This window comes from Phoca vitulina, unplaced genomic scaffold, assembly GCF_004348235.1.
Source record: "Phoca vitulina isolate PV1807 unplaced genomic scaffold, GSC_HSeal_1.0 scaffold8, whole genome shotgun sequence".
NCBI lineage: Eukaryota > Metazoa > Chordata > Mammalia > Carnivora > Phocidae > Phoca > Phoca vitulina.
This window is the reverse complement of record NW_022589711.1, coordinates 11,953,944-11,975,060: the sequence shown is the minus strand read 5'-3', so window position 1 is coordinate 11,975,060 and position 21,117 is coordinate 11,953,944. Positions and strand designations below refer to the sequence as shown.

Here is a 21,117-nt window from a genome sequence, read left to right as displayed (position 1 = left end):
CTTTTTTTTTTTTTTTAAAGTAGGTTCCATGCCCAGCTTGGAGTGCAATGCAGGGCTTGACCTCACAACCCTGAGGTCAAGACCTGAGCCGACATCAAGAGTCAGATGCTTAACCGACTGAGCCACCCAGGCACCCAGCATTCAAGACTTTTTAGGGTTATAACCTAAAGTTAATTTATAACCTCTCTATGTTTAAACCTTTATAAACACTATACTTCAATGAAACTTAGACTACAGACTACTTCCTGATCCTAGAACAGGTGCAGTGCTTTGCTTTGCAAAAACCTTGGACTGCCTTCCATGTTTGTGTAGAATGTTATGTCTTTTAACACAGTGCTTCTTATCCTCTCTGTGGTAAAGGACCAGTTTTTTTGAAAGTTCCTATTCGGTCACATTCCAAAATGGCAATGTAAAGGAATTACTAGGCATATGATATAACTATAAAAGGCTTATCAAATACAAGCCTTAATTTGTTATTATTATATTCAAAACACATTTTCAAATGGCTGTAAAAGTTTCTAAACCCTTTAAATCTCTGTACTTATATCTTCACAAATCAGTAATAAACAATTCAATGAGGAGAGGCAGGCATAATTTTTCTTACAAATGCTTTCTGCTCCAGTTGTTTTTTCTGTATCTCTCTAAATAAAAGTGATCTGAACTTTACTGGAAAGTAGCGGTTCAGTGTTGTTACTTTTCTTATAATAATTGACTTAACTGTATTAGAGTTCTTGAATAATTATAATTTCCCTTTGAGGAAAATTCCAGCATTAAATGTTCAAGTAAATATTTGTTGAATTGCAATTTTCTTAAATCTGTTGTTGGAAATAGGTTTTATGATTGATGTTTAATGCCTATTCCCCCCACCCTTTTCTGCAACAATTAATTATAACAGAGAAAAAAAGCATACATCAAAGTCAATGTTTTTGAAATGCCTTCTCCGAGAATGACTACCAGCAAATCAAACCTAAGAGTTTGAGTATCTATTATGATTGACAATATTTTCAGGTTTATTGAACTTGTGCATCAGTCCTGCTGTGCCGGCTCATTTTACTTTGAACTTAGATCAATATGGCTTTTACTTTTTTTTTTTAAGATTTTATCTATCTATCCATCTATCTATTTATTTATTTAGAGAGAGTGCATACACACAAGTTGGGGGTAGGGGCAGAGGGAGAGAGAGAATCTCAAGCAGACTCTTGCTGAGCTCGGAACTCAATGCAGGGGCTCGATCTCAAAACCCTGAGATCATGACTGGAGTTGAAATTAAGAGTCACTTAACCGACTGAACCACCCAGGTGCCCCTGGCTTTTACTTTCATTCATCAAATGTGATTTAACATTTCCCCCATCATCTGAGTTTGCCAGACTTAAGGCCTTATAGCCTTCCTTCACTTCTTCCTTGTCTCATTACCTATATTCAGTAAGTTGTCTATCACTATGGATTTTATTTCTCAGCAGTTCTCACATATGCGCCTTCCCTTCCATCTCTGTTGGCCATTACCTTGGTTCTGGGCATCATTTAAGCTTAAACTTAGGTTGGTCAATAGCCTTCATCTGTTTTTCATCATTACATAAGGCATACAGGGCTTTGCCTTTCTTGGGAGCATCTTTCTTTGACAAAAATTTTTTTAATTACTGATGAGAGTTCCCAGATAAACTCAATACCAATAACCTCAAAAAACCTAAATGAGTTGCAGAGACTGAGTGGGATCATTCAAACATGAAGGGACTCAACTCCCCATACCAGGCTCATTGATGTAAAGTTTCTTACTTTTTTCTTTCCCTTTTTTTTTTCTTTTTATTTAAATAAGTGGAAAAAGGTCTCATGGTTATGTAAGTTAATGGTAAAATTGATGATAAAATAAGGGTATAAGTGGTTCATGTAAATGCTCTCAGGAAAAATTTACTTTTAGATGTAAGACCTTCTATAAATAAACACATGATTATAAGATTAATAGTAGCAATGGTCTATCTAGTTACAGAATATTGAGTTTTAGAAACAGCCAATTCTCTGTTTCTAAATGTTGATGTTGAAAGCTCTGAAATCACTGTACAAAGGAGTTTCAGATAGAAAATATTTCGTCTCAGGTGCCTGGATGGCTCAGATGGTTAAGTGTCTGCCTTTGGCTCAGGTCATGATCCCAGGGTTCTGGGATTGAGTCCCGCATCGGGCTCCCTGCTCCTTGGGAGCCTGCTTCTCCCTCTGCCTCTCTTCTCTCTGTCTCTCATGAATAAATAAATAAAATCTTTAAAAAAAAATATATTTCGTCTCTGGAGGAATTGCATGAGAGTAAATGGCACAATACTAATAATTTTGAAAGTGACACTAGGTGTGAGAACTGTGTATTGCCTGATTAGTAAGTTAATTCACAAACCATGTAAGTTTCCTGCAAATTAAAAATCTTACAGATTTGTAGACTGTAATTACTGGGAATTTTTTTTCAACTTATGAATGCTGCTTTGAATCCAGCTAGTCTCATTTACAGTATGTTTTGTGGAAATTGTTAGAACAGTATTGGGAAGGTGCCAGAGGTTATTTTACTGACAGCTATCAGTAAGATATGTTAGCCTGGGGATGTCATTTTTCTTTCAAGAATAGAGTAAAGCTAATCAGATACCCAAGTCCATTATCTGATGAGAAGTAAACAAGTGACAATATCATAGCTGTCAAAATGAAGTATATAGTCCTGTGAGAGGGTTGTCTAGGAAAACGAAGAAAAGTGAATATCAAAAAAACCTCTGAAATGAAATGAAAAGAACTAGCCTTTTTCTTTGGACATAACAATGGGTCATATTTTTTGGGCATAAAAATATAGGAGTTAGGAAAATCAACTGCTAAGTTACTATGCCATTCTAAAATGGAAGTTGCAAATACTATTGAAATATTCATATTGGTTAAATAAGTAATAGGACTGACACTTTGATTACCTTGTTTCCTTGATCTTGAATTTTAAAATTTAAACTATATTTAAAACAGAATATATGCTATCTTTGTTAGGGGATGGCCAGGCTACTGTGAAAATATTTCAAAATGCAAGAACTTACATAAGACAGGAATTTATTTCTCAGGGAACAGTTCCAAAGAACCGATAAAAAGCAGATAGATGGGCTCCATTGTACTCAGTTCAGCTTCATAATATACTGTCACCCAGGTGTTATCCTCATCTGCATGGCCAAAACTTGGTAGAGTCCATCCCACAGCCTGTTGGAAAGGAAAAAGATCAGGACACAAAACAAGCAATTTTGTTATAAGGAAATGCCCAGGAAATTGTATGCCTGATTTCTGCTCTTTTCATTGCAAAAACTTAGTCACATGACCCTACTTCGTTGCAAGAGAGGCTGGGGAAATGGTCCCTAACCAGCTTCCTTTAAACCTTAATAGAACTGGGCAAAAGAGCAGGAAGAGGGGGAAAGTAAGTACTGGAGAATAATAGTTTTTTTGTTTTGTTTTGTTTTGCTGTTTTTTTTTTTTTTTTTTTGCTGTATATGTATGTGATTAAAATTAAATATGAGTTTAAATTGGAAGAAATAGGGGCGCCTGGGTGGCTCAGTCGTTAAGCGTCTGCCTTCGGCTCAGGTCATGATCCCAGGGTCCTGGGATGGAGCCCCGCATCAGGCTCCCTGCTCCACGGGAAGCCTGCTTCTCCCTCTCCCACTCCCCCTGCTTGTGTTCCCGCTCTTGCTCTCTCTCTCTCTGTCAAATAAATAAATAAAATCTTTAAAAATAAATAAATAAATAAATAAATTGGAAGAAATAAATTCTCCATTCCTAGTCCTACTGCTAATTTTTTTAAAAAAAGATCTGTTTATTTATTATTTTAGAAAGAGAAATTGTGAGAAGGGAGGGGCAGAGGGAGAGAGAGAATCCCAAGCTGGCTCCATGCCCCACTCAGGGCTCGATCCCATGACCCTGAGATCATGACCTGAGCTGAAACCAAGAGTCAAATGCTTAACTGACTGAGCCACCTAGGCACCCCAGTTCTACTGCTAATTTTTTTGTGTGCTTTTCAGATACTTTTATACTAAAGGGGTTCAGAACATACCCACCCCACAATATGCCCTTTGGCATATTGATTATTTTGAGGTGAAGGCACCTGAGAAACAGCAGATGAAGGAACGGCTCTCTAACCTCTCCCTTTCTACCTAAAAGCAGGTCATGAAATTTCCCATGAAAAGGGTGCCTCCTTTGTACCAGGAACAGAACATTCTTACCACCAGAGATTAAGAGTCGATACCAAAATGGATTTGTTCAAAAAAACCTATTGAAATAATCCTTGAATTCCATTGGTTTCCCCCATATATTTCCTTGTCACTGTCCCACAATTTACTGCCCCTGGACAAAGCCACTATGTCTTATCACATTCTTGTGATTTATTCTTTTTTTCCAAGGCATATTAGCTTTTTTGGGTCTAATGCTCCTTTCAGGTCTTCATTTTCCTTTTGAAGACTCTCATGTGCACATAAAAATATTAAATAAGTTGCCTATGTTTTCTCCTATTTGTCTTATGTCAGTTTAATTTTCAGGCCCAGCAACAGAACCTAAGAAGATAGAACTTTTTCCTTCTCTACAATATTCATGGAAAAAGATACAGATTATTGCATTTTGCCCCCCTTTAAAGTATACCTCATTATATACATAGTTTTCTGTTTTGTTACTTAATGCATCTTCGGAATATTTCCATATCAGCACATGCACATGTTCTTTTTCTCTCTCTCATAGCTGTACAGTGTCCAGTTGCATGAATGAACCATGACTTTCAACTTCTGCTTTTGGATATTTTGGTATCATCAAGGTATTTTTTTTCTTCTTCTTTCTCTTTTATGACCATTCTACAATGAACTTTATTGAATATAATAAATCTTTATTGAATATAATACATATTTCATAAAACACACCTATTCTAAGTGTACAGTTTGATGAGTTTTAGTAATATATACAGTCATGGAAAGATCATGACAATCTAATTTTAGAGTACTTGTATCATATCTAAAAAGTTACTTTATGCCTCTTTGCAGGCAATCTCTGCTCCCACCCAGCTCAGAGCAACCACTTACCTGCTTTCTGTTGCTGTAGATTTTACTTTTCTAGAAGGTTCACATGAATAGAATTATGTTGCATAACTCTTGTTTTTTTTTCTGGCTTTTTTCATTCAGTATTATTATTATGTAAAAAAAATTATTTTTAAATAATTTTAGACTCCTAGAAAAGTTGTAAAATAGAATTCACATAGCTTTCCTTTCTGTTAACAGCTTACATGCCATAATCCAATTATCAAAACCATAAAATCAACAGTACAACAATGTTTTAATTTCACATGTACCAAGGCTAAGTCAACACTCAAGTGTCTTTATGTCAGTAATTATAGTGTATGATCTTACAGAAAATTAATAAATTGTTTTAGTAGTAGAATAGTAAGTAGAACACTAGTTTATTGATTCAACTTGCTGGTTTTTTCTGCCAGTATCATACTCGGTCTTGAAACATAATATACATAATTTTTGAAGGGATTGAGGAAGTTCTCAGCTAATAGCAGTACTCATTTTGACTAAAAAGGATGAGTTAATTTTGTTCCAGATTCTCCCAGTCTAGCTCAGCAATACATAACATCCTATTCTCCTGAGAAAAACTTTGCAATTAGGGAAGAAACGGAATAGTTTTCACCTTCACTAAACTCCCTGGATGACTCAGTACCTAGATATCATGTCGGTGTACCTTTGGTTACTGATCTGTAGTTTGGCAAATCAGGCTGGCTCGTGTACTGATCAGCATAATTATTTTGAGATTAGTTCATGCTGTTTCATGTATTATTACTTCCTTTTTACTGTTAGTAGTTTTTTATTATATGGATATACCACAATTTTGTCAAAATAACAAGTAATAAAGAAAGAACAAAAGTTACCTAAAATCCTTTTATCAAAGAATAACAACCACTAATATTTTGGAGTATATCCTTGAGATAGTTTCCTATGTTTCCATACCCACTTATGAATATTTACCCTTCCCCCTCTGAACAAAATCATATTACACAGCTTTTGTAATTTGCTTATTCACTCAACAATATTTCGTGAACATTTTCTTATTTAAATGAGTTTAGACCTTTCTCATATTTTAAATATTTAACAGGTCCTATATAATTATTTTCTATTCATTATTATTATAAAAATGATTAAGATCTTTGTAAATGTAATATTACAGTGTTTCCAGAGTATTGCCTTAGCATTAATTTTTGATTCATGTTGATAGCAGTGTCTGTTAGGCTTTATTTGGTATTGAAAAACAGAAGTCTTGTTATTGGCCTACTGGGGATTGGGAGCTCATGGTAATATTGAAGTACCGATCTATCACTATCATTTGCCTATTTTTATCAATAGTGATTGGAGGAAGAAACAAAAGGTGCTCACCCATGTACACAAGTACAAAATCTCACACCCATACCCACCCACCTGATAAACCTTTATGACTAATTGAAATTCAGTTCTTTTATTTTTCCCATTTTAAGAAAATATATTCAGGCTCTTTACGTCTACTCCTGGTTAACCATAGCTAATGGAACATTACATGAGTGAAGCCTGGGACAAGTCCCTTGGGCAAGAAGCTATAGATATGTGGAACACCAAGACACTAAGTCACTTCTCAGTCAGGGGCAATTACACTGACACCTAAGAAAAATAGCATTAGAGTTGCTTGACAGTTGAAATCGAGTAAAGGATTATCAAAAATGCTGTATGCCAGATTCATGCCTAAGGCAGATGACCTGGTTGACAAGCTTGCCCAAGCTAACTATATTAATGCTTCAGATCGGTGTAAGAGGAACTAGCAGCAGTTCTCCTTAACTAATCATGTTAAAATTGTTGACAGATTTCATGTCTGCTTTTCAGTTGCATAACTATTCATCAGTTAGGTGAAGAGAAAAATTCATACAAATTAATCAATTTGAATATGTGCACATAGAATATGTGCATCTTTTTTCTGTTGGCGCTGTAGGAATATGGGAGTTTTCTTTCTTTAATTGTCTGGTGGTTTCTCCAGTAAGTCAAATTATCCTATAACAGCTAATCTTTTTTTATTTAAAAAAGAAAATAAAACTGCATGATGTATCTGTCAGTTCTGAGGATTGTGCTGTGCAAGTTGTAAGCTTCAAATCTGGGTCACATATATTTTCTGTTAGGAAAGCATAGGGTTCAGAATTTGGAGAGTCAAGTGCTATTAAAATGTGCTCAATACAAATATAAATCCTTAACCAGTAGTTAAGCCTTGGGGTTTAAAATTGTGACTATCAATTAAATGTACGTTTGACATTGATTAGCCACCTTCTTTTCTCTATGGCAAAGTATTTCAATCACATTTGTTCCTGAGAGTAATTGGATTTTTGAATAATCTACAAATTGCCTTACAGGCTGGTTTTTGAAACCCTAAAGCACATGTCTGTACATGATTTTGCTGTATTAGGATCTGGCTTTACTTCCTGATTCCTTAGGGAAATAATAACTCTTGTTGAAAGTAAAAAAAATGATATTCATGTTAACGTTTCACAGATTCAAAATAAATGAAGTTAAATCACCCTAAAAATTTTAGTTTAGAAAAAATATCTTCTCATTAGGTCAACTCATATAGAAATAAAATTAGAAGTAGCTTGCATTGTATTTTCTATTAGTAAGTGTGCCATTTCTCTTTGGACAGGACTTGGATTGGCTTTTATGAAAAACATAAAAACCTGCTTAAGTCTAGTCACCTGATTCTTACTTTTTCTCAATCTCAGTACTGAAGATAAATTTGTGTTTGAATAATGACCTCTTTCTCCGAAGATGAAAAACAACTCTATCCACCATGTAGTTGCTTTTACAGACTTTCTAGTCAGGTACTGTAAACTCAAAAAATAAGATCTGACTTTCCTGCCCCCAATTACACTGGGAGTAGTCTTGCTGTTTTCAGTTTATCCACTAGGTGACATAATAGATGCAGCTTTTCGATGTCTGTGAAGGTGTAGGTGCTTGTTTAACATGTTTCTTAACGTTTAACACTCTTAGTTATGTTTGTTAACTGACAAACCTAAGTGTAAGGATGCTGATAGAACAGTGGCCCATAAGGGTTCGTTCATGACTGCTCACTTCAGTGTTTATGCTTTACATCTTGGAACTTGTATGGAAACATAATGATTGATCAAGAAATACTAATTTTCATTTTGCTCTACAGTTTAACAGCGATTCACGTGAGAAAAATAAGAAAACCACAGCTGATAATGGACTTAAAAGTTTTGAGTGTGAAAACCTGCTTTGCCAAATTTGGTTGAAACATAAAGGAAAAATAGGCAAAGGCCAGCAAATGTTACCACAGATTCTATTAGTGTTTTCTTGGGAATGGAACTAAAAGCACTCTTAATCTCTTGCTACCCATAAAGCCCATTCTTAAAGATGAATGTAATGTGATTGTGAAAACACTTATTATTATTACTCTTTAGTATCTCCTCTTATTTTTGTATTATAGCTCAATAAGGTTATGATTCAAAGCAATCTTGCAAATAGTTGTATTTTCAGATAACTGGAAAATGCTTGAGTCTGTTTTGAGTCTACTAATTAAATGGAAGTCCGCAAGTGAGAAATAGAAGCAAAGGAAAGGTAACGGAACACTCCCCCAACACATTTTCTGATAGTCTTTATATTAACCTCCCTTTTAGAATATGGTCAAGTCAAATTTTTCATGTCTTTCACATGCCAGTCAACTTGCTTTTGAGTTTGAGTCTGTATGACCACAGAACAAAGCAATATAAACCTATTTTTTGGAGGGGGTGTCAATTTGGCATGCATATCTACTTAATTTTTATCAGGAGGAGATGCTTTAGAGATAAATATCCATGAAACCCCTGTCTATGTATAGTGTTTCATCTTCATGCTGTTCTAGGAATGCATTTTTATTTCCACCTGTTTTTGAACCTTGTATAATCTGTGACATATTACCTCAATTACAAGGTAGTAGCACATTTTAATTAGACTTGACACTGGTTTCTGGTAGTTATTAGATGTTATGATAATTGTGGATGAAAAGTAGTTGCACATAAAGCAGAATCCTAAATAATAATAACTAACATATATTAAAGGCTTAACTTGTATTAGGTACAGTGCAAATGTCTGAGGATACTCTCTTTAGCCATACCCTGAGGTGTAGTTCAGTGTGACTGTCATACTTTCCTCATATATTGTCATAATTTTAAATATAATTTCCAGATGTGTGCCTCCAACTTGGAGCTCTCTCCTGAGCTCCAAATTTCTATACTCATCTCCATACTTAGATGTCCTAGATGTTTATTTAGCACCTTAAAACCATACACCCATAACAGAGCTCTATCTTTTCTCCAAAACCAGTTCTTCCCCTGATTCTCCATCTCCATTAATGGCAATTCCATTCTTTCTGGAGCTCAGGCCACTAATCTTAAGGTTATTCTTGATTCCTCTTTTTCTCTCATACCCCAAATCCAGTAACCAGTAAATCCCACTGACTACCTTCCAAATCCAACAACTCTTTACCACCCTCACTGCTACAGTGTTGTGAAATGCCAGCAATGTCTCGTGCTCATCTCTCATCCAGTTAATTGTTATAGCATCCTAATTTGTCTTTCTTGCCTCTCTGCTATTAAAACATGTCAGATTATGTGAAATATATCCATTCAAAATGCTTCATTGGTTTCCCTCTTCACAGATTAAAAGTCCAAATCCCTTGAATGGTCTACAGTGTTCTAAACCATCAGTTTACTCTCTCCAACCCATGTATTTCTCTCTCTCTCCTCTTTCATTACTATGGTTTTTCTTGATTGCTCTGGGTAGTCAAGCTGGCTTTCTTACTATTCTTGGAACAAACCAAGGATCCATAATGCTTTGACCCAAGGTGATTCTTTTTTTTTTTTTTTTTTAAAGTTTTTTTATTTTTTTGACAGAGAGAGACACAGTGAGAGGGGGAACACAAGCAGGGGGAGTGGGAGAGGGAGAAGCAGGCTTCCCATGGAGCAGGGAGCCCGATGCGGGGCTGGATGTGGGGCTCGATCCCAGGACCCTGGGACCATGACCTGAGCCGAAGGCAGACGCTTAATGACTGAGCCACCCAGGCTCCCCCCCGCCAGGATGATTCTTAAGCCTTGCTTCTTCACCTTCTTCAGAATTCTGCTCACCTAACACACTCACAGAAAGTGATTTCTTGACTACCCAGATTTAAACTGAAACCTGACACCCTTACCTACATTGTTCTGGCCTTCCTTATGCACTGTCCTTGGTTATTTTCTCTCTATGGTACAAATGAGCATTTAACATAGTACATGTTTTACCTGCTTCTTTAGCTTATTATCTGTGCCATTAGAATGTAAGTACATGAGGACTGGATTTTTTGTGTTTATTCACGACTAAGGGAGCAGTGCTTAGCACATCATAAACTCTCAATAAATATTTCATGACTGGGTGAATAAATAATTTTGTAATGGGTAAATTGAGGCTAAGGATACTAAAATTATCTTGTTTATTTGTTTTCTTATATTCTCTGTCCACTAACCTCGTGAGAATAAAGCTGGCTAAGAGCGGGGATCTTGTATGTCCTGTTACATACCTAGAACTTAGAGAATACCTGCTATGGCGCTAGTTGAATGAATGACTTATTTTACTTTGCCAGTGAAGACTCAAAAATTGCAACAACAATTTTCAAATCTTTGAAGTAATTTTCACATAACTAATGTCAATTAAGAGAAGACATTTATTTGCCTGTGATACAATTAGAGGTTGGAGCATGTTGGAGGTGGGATTTAGCCATTCTGTCCTGTTCTTTCCAGAATGTTGAAAGCCTGAGGCAAGATTTGGAACTAAAAATACTTGAATCTTCCTCTATCTTGCCTGCCTATCACTCTATAAGGAAGAGATACACGTGGAACAGATAGATACTGATGTGCAAGGGATGTTCTCGAATGGAAAATACCTTTTAATCTGTACACTGAATATCGTGGATGGTCATGAGAGATGTGTTCATCTGATGGCAAATAATGGGAGTAGTCAAGTTGATGGAATGGAGAGAAGGGGCCATCTAAGAGGGCAGATGTAGATTATCTAATTCACTTTTCAGCTCTTGCTAGAAGCACTATGAAATAAAATTGACTTTCTTCCTTGATGTGAGGGAGATATTTGCCTAGTAGTCATATAAAGAAGGACATTGGATTATCATTTGGTTGTGTGTGTGTGTGTTTAAGAAAACTTTAGCACTGTGCAAATGTCTCTTACTGATATTTTATATTTATTATATTCTTTACTCATTATAATTCAGTTCCTCATTCATTTTCTGTATTTCTTTTTTAATGTATGCATTTATTTATTTACTTTTCAGTAAGTTTAAATCCTTGATGAGTACAGTATCACATGGATTCTGTGGCCAATGGCTTTAGCAGGAGGGTTGCTTCGGAATTTGGCAAGAACCATGCCACTGTTTCCATGAGCACGAGTTACTTTTCCCCAGATTACTCTGGTTTTGTTTGGTTTGCCACCAGGAGTCACTGTGCTGTTCTTTGCTTTGTACACATAAGCACATCTCTTGCCTAGATAGAATTCCGTTTCATCTCAAGCATAATCACCTTCGATTTTAAGAAGAGCTATGTGCTCTCTCTGGTTCCAGAGACCCTGCTTATAGCCAGCAAAAATGCCGCAGCCTTCTCACATATTTGTCCTGTTCCCAGCAGGCCTTGACAGGCTCCAAGATGGAGGAAAGAAAAAGAGCCATTTTCTGTATTTCTTTGAAATATATTTATTTAGTGATGACATATATCTACATGGTAAATAAAAAACAAAACTTGGAATAGATTTTGATTTTCCTATAAAGTAAGTAAAATCGATGTAGGTACAAAGCCTAAAATGGAGAAAAACTTTAATCTCTGGGGGAATTTAAAGTGGTCATATATTTTTAATATATTTAATAATGTAAACAATGAATTATCACTGAAAACATTTATTTAGAATCATGCCTTAATTAACAGAGTATGTTTTCTGAAATATTTCAACTTTTTGTTTTCCCTTCAGTTAGCTAGCTTATTTTTATTATATTCAAAGTTCTCTACCATACTCATATTACAAGACTCGGCAGAAAAAAATGATTTACTAAAACAGTGATGAGGAGTTATAAACTTAATAATGAAAGGAGTTATGTCTTCTCATTTCTACGAGACTCCACTGAACATTGCTCTAAGGTAGTTATGTAGGTAGAAGAATATCTCTATTCATTGTGATTATTATAACTACTATATTTAGTATATATTTATTTTGGAATTTGCACACACATATACATACATATAAATACATATATCTATTTTGTATGTAGAATAATATGTTTTCATGTTTAATCATACTGGTAACAGGTACCTCAAAAGCAAATAGATAAACAACTAATTGAAAGTATATTTTAAAATCTTACAATTTAATAAAAAACTCGGATGAGCAGGAAAAAACAGCAAATACAGATTTGATAATGCATTTTTTTAATAATAGAAGAGCCAATAATCCAGCTCCCTAAATATCAAAGTTAACTGTTGAAATAAAGTGTATTAGACATTTAGGTGTACCTCATCCTTCATGGGAGAGAATAAATTAAATTAAAAAAATAAGGTTTTAAAAATTCAAGTGAATATTGATATGTGTAAGTAATATCTTTGTATAACCTAACCTTTGATGAAAGTGGACATATTTTTAATGATTTACATTATAATTATTTCAAACATTTTTCGATTATACCTTGCTAGTGGCCTTTAAGAGTTATTTTTTTCCTGGCTTCCCTTCAAGTAAAATGTAATTTTTATCAATGCAATAAATCATTTTTAAAGCAATTAATTCTTTTGCATTTTTGTAGCTGCTAGAGAAATCTTATTTGAGCAGAATGTCAGCCAATTCACAACAATATTCATAATTTTCTTGGGACATGAGTTATAGATATGGGCTTACCTAAAATGAATGTATGCTGTCTCGTGATAGCTGGGTAGTATCTCCACTGGAACCCGTGTTTACTAAGTAAGCTGTTATTTGAAATAACATTTCCTCGTTATCTCAGGATAACACTGTAAATTATATGTATTATTCGGAATACTAAACAAATATTTTCAGGAGCTCATCAACCACCTGACTTACAGCTCTGAAATTGTCCCAATGTTACTCTGAGAACAAATCCTGTTTGTGTATATATTATGAAATCAGACTTTACCAAGCCCAGAAGGCAGATACAATCATTCTTTGAACTGTACAATAAATCCTGCTGCTCTGGAAAGTTTGAAAGCCTATTTGCATATGGCAGAGGTAATGAAATGCATCTTAATAGACTTAAACATGCAGCTTTAATAAGTATCAACCAAATATAACCATTTCCTGGGTGTGATCAAGTAGGCTCCTAATATTCAGCTTTGTTTCTTTAGTTAGCTCTTGTTTATTTTTCCTATTTGCACAGCAGCAAATATGAAGCGTTAGATTTGTCGATGGATTGAGCTTCCAAATTATTATCTTGTGGAAATAAACAAGAATCACTTGTTTAGTGAGCAAATATATGCTTAATAAAAGATATATTATGCTAAGCTTTTCAGAAGATCTGCTGTTAGTTTGATAAGTGAAAATACCCCTTTTCCCAAGTCAATCTCAGAAACAAAAAATGAAATGGAATCTGTGTTCCAAGGGGGTTTGCATGATTACCTATAATTACAGAAAGTTGCTCTTGCCTTAACAACTCTATGGATCGACATCTGTGCTTGAAAAGTTTTTAACAGAAGTTGACATTGGGAAATATGTATTTTCTTCTTCTTAATTTTTCTGGAGAGTTTTAGAACTTCAGATAGAACCACTGAGAAAATATTCTCTTACTCCACAGCAGACGAAGGGCAATTTGAAAATTCGTATTCTGGCCTCACTCATCCTATTCCAGTTGGAAACCTTTATCTAAAGAGGACGAAATCCTGCCCCTACTTCAGAAATGGAGCGGGCAGAAGGTTTAACTTAGAAGCTTTGTATGCCTCTTTGTTCTAAATATTGCTTGAAAAGCCTAAACACAATGGCATAAATAAAAGTAAACGTCCTTCAGAATAACAAGAACATCATATTCATCACACCTGGATTCATTCTCATCACAGCTGATGTGTAGAGGAATGATTAGAAATCATATAGACACTGATGAGGAGTGAGAGGAAGTTATTTAAAATTCTGCTGCACCTTGTGCTCAAAATATCTCCATCGGCATATAGTCACTCTTGTAAACAGTTTAGGAAACCATGTTTTTTTATACTGAAAAAGCTTAATTTTATGAATATTTTAGATACATTTAGCCAGATTGAAATTTTTAAAGAACTGCAAGCATAACATTTCCTTCTCTATTTCATAACAGGTGTAACTGAAAAGAAGTCAATGAAAAACAAAAGATCAACAAATGTTTCCTAGAAAGTGTAGCTTTTTCTTATGCAAAGACAACTCTCGTGTTGATCCATCGTTGTTTTAGAGTGTTGCAGTAAAAATTAGGACATAAGTGTGTTTTTTTAATGGTATAGCTAGATATTTATCATATTTTACACCTATAAAACCAAAACTCAGCACAAGGAAACTACCCTGAAAATGCCTAAAAACCCATCTTTTATAGAAGATGTTTCAACATCACCATGTGTTTGTTTGATGGTAAAGTATGAAACACAGTATCTAGCAGGTAGGAAGGTACATATAGGCAGTTACCTGGTTAACTGTCATTTCTTAGACATAGTCAACTTTGGTTTTTATCCAGGCACCAAGATCATGACCTGACTTCACCCAAGTTTAAACAGTTCCATTTTAACATCAACCTAAATGTGAATTACATCAGAATTATATATTATTGGTCAATAAATAACAAATTATGAATTAATGAGATAGAATAACTTATGAGTTAATTAGCTAAGCAATATAGGTTTGCAAATAATTTATACCTGTAAGTAATCAATACTGGTTGGACTCCTTTTGTTAATTACTAGTCCTTTCATGATTAATGAATAAACTCTGAGCTATAGGTTCTTACAAGGGAAAATCTTCTCTATTTTATTCTCTTATTATTCTTCAGGCTGGCCATCCCCTTCTGCTGGTAGAAATGCATCTGATGTTTGTAATGTATGCTGTGAAACCTTTTTTTGAGTACAGCGGTGGATCCTGTCACAATCTTTCTGCATTTCTTAAGTCTCTATTCTATTTTCTTCTTAATAAAAAGGCTTAACTGGGCTGCTGATGTTGCTACTATACTGATCTTTTCGCCATCCTGTTTCTGACTTTTCCATTAGCACAGATAGACCTTGTGTAATATTGCTGACTAAGAGGCATGCTGCCCTGTCTCACCTGAATACTGCAATTTGTCTTCTTTGTGACCTTTGAATTTTCAATACTGGAATGATATGTCCTGACTTCAGTTTCTCCGTTGTACACTGACTTCTAAGTTCCTCTATGACCAGTGTGTCCATCTGCCTAAACATATTTGTCTTTTGTGTCTCCTCTTGAGATGTATGGTTACAGGGTCAATGGCTTTCGTATTTTTCTAGTTTTGAAGAGCATTTTATGTATAACTTTCAGTAGCCACACTGGTCAGTTTGACTCAGGAAAAAGCTGCATCTCTCTACAAAGTCTCTTTGAGCACGTCTAAGTAACATAACTCAGGGTTTCTCAAAGTGTGTTCCAAAGGGTACTCATATTATTTTAATGCCGTAATAATCATATAACAATATAGAGCATATTAATTGAGATCATTGCATAATTTTTTCTGTAGTTACACAATTTTATAAAATGCTGCATTAAAACAAGTTAATCAGGACATTTTATCATAGGATTTCTCACTGATTTCAAGAATCTTAAATCCTTTGTGAATATGTAGAAACTTTTCTATGAAGAATACCATGCATTTTGTGAAACAGACTTTGAAAAATGCTGGTGTAGTGTTTTTCCTGCTCTCCCCACTCCTAGGAGTAACACAAAGAGGATTTAAATATAGCCTGTTTTATCCAGCCTGTTCTTCCATCCTTAGATTGAAGAGGATGTTCTAGGAATGAGACATGATGGAAAATTAATCCCATTACATATAAACATTATCTTCTATTTTGGAGCTTAATCTCGTGTCTTTCTTTATCAGCCACCATGCATTACTTCATATCCTATCCTCTTTAATCACTTTCTTAATTTGCTTGTGTGGATGTGTCCATTCCATATATACCATATGTATTTTTGAGAAGTCCCCGCCCTATACTTCTTCTTTACATTTCTATCCTGCAGCATTTCACAAGTACAAAATAAATGTTTTAAGTTAAGAAACTTAATAATACTAAGTATTAATATTTTTACGTAATAATATTAAAAAGAAATAATTACTGAGTTATACTTTTCTTGATGTAAAAATCCTTTTTGTTTTTCTTGCATTTTAAAAACCCTTTATCCTTGGATCATCTAAATCCCTATTGAGCTTTTGGGGAGAGTAATTGAGTAGTATCTGTTAAAAATTTTATAATGTGGGATTCTGAAAATAACCAAATAACAGGTTTATCCTCTGACATTAAGAACTTTGAAAATGGACAAAATAAATAAGGCAATTGTTTTAAATATTAGACAAAATTTTGGATAGGACTGTGATCCTTAAGAGAAGGGGAATTCAGAAGATAACCTCCACATTTGCTCTGCTTTCTGCCTGGAGGCACTTCTCAAACTTTGGTCCAGGAAGTGGAGCCCAAGTAGAAGTCAGTAGTTTCACTGGATGGAGGAAACTGATCAGTTTGGGCTGCTGAGGCAGCTATAATTTCCAGGGCAAGTTATCAGCAAGATATCACAGAGAATGATCCAGAAACTAGCATAAGAATGCCTCCAATCTTTGAATGAACTCTAAGCTGTCATGCACATTTCAAGATTCTAAGAGGCCAGTTACCAGGGGCTGTGAGCCGAACAAACATTCTATGAGTTGCACAGTGATGGGAGAGACTGGAATGCTGAACATGTAGAGTGGAGAGACCCTGAAGAATACAGCAGCCATTTATTCAAAGACTCCAAAGTTCTCCAAAGAGAACTACACTATAGGGTAGTTCTTGTTCATGTTTTTGACTCACCATTTTAAAGCCCCCAGTTGGGGTCACAAAGGAAGTATCCAGTCAGTATGTCCAATCACCTCCATGCTCCGAATTCCCAGATCAATCATAGAGGATGACAAAATAACAGCAAGCACCGGCCGGAACAATGAGGTTTATCAAACTCATGTGCCTAAACCGGATGTACCATTTTTGTCACACCAAATCTGTACTTTCTTCTGTACTCTTTTGCTGTGCAATTTGCTCTTCTACTCAGTAACAGAAACAAGATTCTTAGTAGTCATATTTGGCTTCTACTTCTTACCCAAGTCAAATCATTTATTAAATCCTGTTGATTTCATTTCCTTCATACATTCCAGTTCTATCACTTTTTGTGCATGTCTCCTGAATCAGGAATCCTTAATACATGGATTATGGAAAGAGCCTCATACCTCTGAACAACCAGTGGATCAAAGAGGAAATAAAATATATCTTAACATAAACAAAAATGGAAACAACATGCCAACACTTACGAGATGCAACAAAAGCAGTTCTCAGAGGGAAGTTTGTAGCAATTAATGCCTACGTTAAGAAAAAAAAAAGATCTTAAAGTAAATTTAAACCTCAAGGAACTACAAAAAGAAGAAGAAACTAAGTCCAAAGTTAGCAGAAGGAAGGAAATTACAAAGGTCAGAGCATAAGTAAATGAAATAGAGACCAGAAAAATAATAGAAAAGGTCAATGAAACTGAGAACTGGTTTTTTGAAAAGATAAACAAAATCAACAAGCCTTTAGTTAGACTAAGAAAAAAAGAAAAAGACTCTAATAAAATCAGAAGTGAAAGAGGAAACACTACAACTGGAACCACACAAATGTAAAAAATCATAAGAAACTCTAGGAACAGTTATATGCCAACAAATTAGATAACCTAGAAGAAATGCATGCATTCCTAAAAACAGACAACCTACCAAGACTGTATCATGAAGAAATAGGAAATCTGAACAGACCAATGAGTAAAGAGATTGAATCACTAGTCAAAATATTTCAACGAAGAAAAGCCCAGGACTAGAGGTTTCATGGGTGAATTCTACCAAGAATCAGCACAAATCCTTCTCAAATCCCTCCAAAAAATTGAAGAGGAGGGAACACTCCCAAACTCATTTTGTGAGGCCAGCATTACCCTGATACCAAAGCCAGATAAGGATATTACAAGAAAAATAAAATTATAGGCCAATATCCCTGATATATACAGATGCAAACATTCTCAAGAGAATATCAGCAACCAAATTCAGCAGCACATTAAAAGGATCATCCCCCCACAATCAATGTGATTTATCCTTGGGATGTAAGGATTGTTCAATATATACAAACCAATAAACATGAGATCCAGTGATGTCATGAAAATGGAGGAAGAGGAGACTACAGACTGTTCGCCTACAAAGACCCTCAATTAGACAACTATCTACAAACAAAAATAGCTCTGGGAGAGCTCCAGAATCCACTTAAGAAACTTGAACAACAAGAAAACCAGAGGATAACTGCACAAAAAGATAAGAAGGAGCAGTTTTATTTTGCCTGTACCATCCCATTAGGCTGGCACTGCCTGGGACCAAGAAGAAATTGTTTGGCTGGAAAGAGCTTCCCTCTCCAGAAATGGAAAGTAAGGTGAGCAACGAACTTTCCCAGCCTTTTGAGGCAGTGCATGAAGGACCCACTTCAGTTTCATCCCACTGAGAAATCAGCAAAGCTGAGATATGTAGGGTTGGCTAGGAATAAGGCAAAAGAGCAGAGGCTGGTATCAGCCACACAGTGGGAGTGGCCTGCTGTGTGAGTGCAGGATACCAGCCTAGAACCCAGCTGCTGTACATGGGCTCAGGGCTGGCCCCTCCAGCTGTTTACCTGTATTACCGACAACAGCCAAAACATGGATACAACCTTAGTGTTCATTGATGGATGAATGGATAAAGAAAATGTGAGATTAGGTAGGTAGGTAGGTAGGTAGATGGATATTATTCAGCCATTAAGGAAATAAATCCTGGCGTTTGCAAGAACATGGATAAACCTTGAGGGTATTTGCTAAGTGAAAAAAGATAGAGAAAGACAATGTGTGATTTCACTTATATGTGGAATCTAAAAGAGCCAAACTCATATAAACTGAATCAAATGGTGGTTGCCAAGGGCTGGGGGGAAATGTGAAGATATTGATCATTGGTTATCAACTTCCAATTATAAGATGAATAAATTTTGGGGATCTACTGTACAGTATTGTGACTATAGTTAACAATAATGTTTTCTTGAAAATTGCTAAGAGAGTTGATCTTAAATGTTTTCATGTACTCACACAGGCAATTATGTGAAGTGATGGGGATATATCAAATCATTACACTATACATCTTAAACTTACACAATGTCATACGCCAATTATATCTGAATGGAGATGGGGGAAATGAAAGAATACTATAATGGAATTTCCTAATTTCAGAATTGTTGCCTATCAACCATTTTCAGCATTTTAACCAGAAAGATTATTTTGGAAATACAAATATATTTGCTTAAAATCCTATAATGTTCCCTCAGTGATCCACAATGAAAAGTATACATTTCCAAGCCCGGCCTTCAAGACATCTCATGACACAGAACCAGCCTAACTCTCTAACTTTTTCTATTGCTACACCTTGCTATTTCTTCTCCAACAACACTCAGCCTCTGAAATGTTACTGTTTCTGTCTCTCTGTGTCTCTTTGTTCAAAAGCCCAGAAGCAGTTCCATCTGCCCAGAAAGGCTTCCTCATGCCCCATCCCTTTGGCCAGGCTATCTTCTCTCTGTTTTCTAATATTCAATTCATGTTTTATCTTCTCCGGAATGTCTTTCTTTTGACATCCACATATACCATATGTTGTATTAAACAAGTGAACCGAAACCTTTGTCTCTTAGTTTCTTCACACATAAAATGGAAATGACAGTAATGAGGATAAATTAATGAATTAGTAATTATAAGGCAAGTGCCTTGAGTAGGGAGCTGTACCTATTTTGAATCAGATTTTCACATGCTGAAAATAGTAATAAGCTTCCTCTGGGCATTCAGTTAAAAAAAAAAAAACTTTGCTAGTTTAATGAGAAGATTGACACCTAGGCAAATGTTGAAAGTTAGTTCAAATCAGTTTTAGAATATCATAGTATTTACTCCATTTATGTTTGCCCAGACTCAGCAGAACCAAGGATATAATTGATGTATTTGTTTGGGGATTAGTTACCTTTTACTAATGAAATTACTCTAAATTTGCATTTTCTCTTCCTTTTCAAATTTCATAAATCTCCCATCACAATGTAATTACTTAGTTTTCTCAGATGATCAGGATTTATCCTCTTACTGTACTTGTCATTTGCTATTTTGTATATCACGTTTCTTGGGTCTTACATTCCCAGGACAACCTCATAATTTCTGTTCCTCGTATGTAATAATAAACAGTAGATCTTTTGTGACTAATCACTTTGAGTTCTCCAATAATGCTAGGGAATTTTTTTTTACCTTTCTGAAAGGAACTGTGTGGTAATTTCTTATTTTTTCTCAAATTATTTGAGAATAGTGAACCTTGTAGACATTCTCATCGCTGATATAAGCCTTTAGCCATAACCATCTAAGTCAATCCACTTGCACAGGTGGGATACAGGACCCTACTTTCAGGTGAAGGAATTTCACCTGGTTACAAATTCATTGACTCACTCAGAAGATACAATATCCTCCCCTCTCTGAAGTGACTTTACACAAGGGAGGGTTAGATCTATCTCTGCTTCTCTTAGAAGAGTTGACATATCTGCAAGTCATTTTATTCTTTTCAATCCTATTTTGGTAGTTTCTCTTAATTATTTTCCTTTTCATAAAGATTAAATCCTGCACTGAATTCACTCACACTCAGAGTTATGGCTCAATTGCTATGTTCTCTCATTTTTCTCTTATAAATCAGTGAAATTTTGTGATTCCTCTAATGAACATTAAATCAGTAGAAGTAGATTAAAATATCCTAAGGAATTCAGTGATTTCCCCACACTTTTTTTTTTTTCCTCACCAG

General features: G+C 35.3%; 1 pseudogene; it reads right to left on the bottom strand.

Annotated features, from left to right (window-relative positions):
• Positions 1–11,360: 11,360 nt before the first annotated feature.
• Positions 11,361–15,466, bottom strand: LOC116633631 (annotated as a pseudogene).
• Between the last annotated feature and the right edge of the window lie 5,651 nt (positions 15,467–21,117).